Source organism: Prionailurus bengalensis, chromosome B1 (genome assembly GCF_016509475.1).
Source record: "Prionailurus bengalensis isolate Pbe53 chromosome B1, Fcat_Pben_1.1_paternal_pri, whole genome shotgun sequence".
NCBI lineage: Eukaryota > Metazoa > Chordata > Mammalia > Carnivora > Felidae > Prionailurus > Prionailurus bengalensis.
In genome coordinates, this window is record NC_057344.1 from 100,994,035 (window position 1) to 100,997,114 (window position 3,080).

General features: G+C 39.8%; 1 non-coding gene across 1 annotated transcript; it reads right to left on the bottom strand.

The window, feature by feature from the left end:
* Positions 1-1,756: 1,756 nt before the first annotated feature.
* Positions 1,757-1,860, bottom strand: LOC122479232. Its single transcript, XR_006296297.1, has one exon. It is a non-coding gene; the product is annotated as a U6 spliceosomal RNA (small nuclear RNA).
* Positions 1,861-3,080: the final 1,220 nt, after the last annotated feature.

Consider the following 3,080-nt stretch of genomic DNA (forward strand, 5'->3'; position numbering starts at 1 on the left):
AAGGAGGGGCTGAGCAAAGTGCTATAGCTCTCTATTGATCAATATTAGTTAGCGCAGCACTTCCCAGTCTTTGTTCATGGTATGGGCCACAAAAACAAAGAAAAAATATTGTTAGAGTGCACGTTGAGATAAAAGAATGGAGCAAATCTAAGCCAGAGTTGACTAGCCTGGGTCTCCGCCTGACTGTACTCCAAGACAGAAGGGACTTGATACCCCAGTGCATATACAACATATTCAAGGCATGTCAGTATTATTATAGTAGCCAGTGTGCTTGGGCATACCAGTTGAAGCTCTAGGTTAAGGCAGGCATTCACCAAACAAATTGGGCCAATTCGATGATGAAATTTGATTCCAGTTTTGGCTATCTTTAACAGTCTCTATTTTTCTGTAGACAAGCTGATAATGGTGTGACCCTGGCAAAGACAAGACTACTCGGATATGACTGAAGATGAGGATCCATGGGCGTGTATTTGTGCATACATTGAAAGACCTCCCCCTGAACATTTCATCTCTAAGAGTCAATAAAAGCCATTTTGCACTTACGCCACTTTCTGTGATATACAATTGAAGCTCTAAATTCTGTTACATACAGATAACCTCTGTATGTACTATAGTATACTGCAACATGTTTTTCATCTGTTGTCTCCTCCACTGGACTGTTAATTTGTTGAGGATAGGAACTGTGTATTAGTTAGATTTGTACGCCGAGCAAAGCACATGGCCCATATGATGAGGTACTCCATCAGGATATATGTGTGTTAAAATGAATACAAGAATACATGTTTTTAATTAAAAAACTATGAATGAGATGGAATCAAGATGTGCCCTGTTGTAATCCATACACCTCTGAATGGCTTTATAAGCAAAGCCTTAAGAATTTGGGCACCTTGGAATATAACATGAGGAAAAAGAATGAGTTAAATGACTTCACTTAAAAATTGTATTTTCTGGGGTGCTTGGTGGCTCAGTCAGTGAAGCATCCAACTCTTGATTTCTGCTCAGGTCATGATCTCATGGTTCGTGAGTTCAAGCCCCACATCAGGCTCTGAGCTGACAGTGCGAAACCTGCTTGGGATTCTCTGTCTCCCTCTGTCTCTGCCCTGCCCTCTATCTCTCAAAAATAAATAAATAAACATTAAAAAATTGTATTTGCCAAATTTATTTTTCAGTAGTTCAAAGCTGTAAACACCCCATTCAAGTCAAATGGCCTTAAGGTTCAAGGAAACAAATAAGTAACAGCAACAGAAATCCTAAATCCTTATCCTTCAGTCTGTTCTCTGGTAGTTACTTATTCTAGCTCCTTTCCCTAAATTATACAATCTAATTGCTTCCTTTTCTCCCCCATCTCCTGAAAGAGAAATCAGTTCTTATTCCCAAGTCATGAAAGTGAAGGCAGGTGGGCAGGATAACCACAACAAACCAGGGTACAAATCAAGCCTGTTGCATTTGATTTTTAGACCTTCCCCTCAGCAAATCTCTAAGACTGATCTGTCATAAAGTTATCCTTAGGTTCGCTTTGGCGATTTTGAAGTTTATTCAAAGGGAAATTAGGAGAAATTAGACCTGACTTTCTTTCACAAAAAATAGGCTGAAGCTCCACTGAGAATTGGGAACTGGTGTCAGACTGGAAGACTCACACCATTTTTCGTGAAGCAGGATTTTATTCACAGGGCTCTATGTTAACTGGACAGCAGGCTAACAGGGAAAAGGAGAAAGATAGGAGATAACTTTTTTCTTTTGTTTCTTTCTTTTTAAAAAAAATATGGAACACTCCACGAATTTGCATGTAGTCCTTGCACAGGGGCCACGCTACCCTCTGTATTGTTCCAATTTTAGCATATGTGCTGCCAAAGCCAGCACAAGGTCACCTTTCAACATTTCTCTCTGCAGGGAGAATCATAAGCTGAGCCCTGTAATTTTTTTTTTCCCCTAGACCTGCACCATACATTCCCTGAGTTGTCTTAGAGTGGTCCCCGCTGGAAAACCATTTAAAGCCCTTAGGTTTCAAGGCTTCAGTAAAGGTGTGTCAAGCCCTGGACTCTGTCACCCTCTAGTCATCCCCTTGAAAAGAGAATCCCATGCTGAGTTAGTTAATGAGTAAGTCTCTGCTTTATTTTTTTTTAATGTTTTTATTTTATTTATTTTTGAGAGACAGAGAGAGGCTCCAGGCTCTGAGCCTTCAGCACAGAGCCCAACGCAGGCTCACAAGCTGTGAGATCATGACCTGAGCCGAAGTTGGATGCTCAACCGACCAAGCCACCCGGGCGCCCTGAGTAAGTCTCTGCTTTAATCGAAGAAACCACAAGGAAGGCCTGCTTCCCGCTCTATCTAGGCAGAATACCACGGGCATCACCGTGAAATGGATATTAAGTAGGCCATGAAAAACTCTAACTTCTGTCTCTTCCATATCAAACTAGATAAAATACCTTCCTTTCATCCTTCTTTTAAAGTCTTTTAACCTCTGGATACATATCAGTAAAACAAGGGTGTGCCTCAACGTCTACTTTTTGTATAATTCAGTGATTCTATAGCACTGATATAAAGGAGTGGCAAACGTCTGAGACTATGCTGTATGTCAGTTATTTCTGGAATGTTGACAAGCCTTCTAATTGAGGTTCATTTGGATGCTATACCGGTACATCTCATGTGTCTACTACCATGAGACATATGTTCCTGTTATGAGCATGAAGTAGTGATGGAACCAAGGAAAAAGTACTCAGTTGTACTAACTTATACATATTAAAAGCCTAATCACCAAATTAATATAGAATTTCTTTGTCAATCCTGGTAGAACATCTCCCAACCTCTCACTAAATTATCTTTGTATACTATGAAATTAAAGGAATTAATCAAAGCCTAGGACTAACCATCAAATATTTGCCAGATTATAAGAGCAATTTCTACTCATTGTAAGCTTGATAGAACTAGAGTGAACAATAATAGTAATATGTCCACTCATATGGAAATGACAATACTATTAAAAAGAAGAGATTAAAAAGAAATTACGAGAGGAGCGCCTGGGTGGCTCAGTGTGCTAAGTGTCCAACTCCTGATTTTGGCTGAGATCATGATTTCACGGT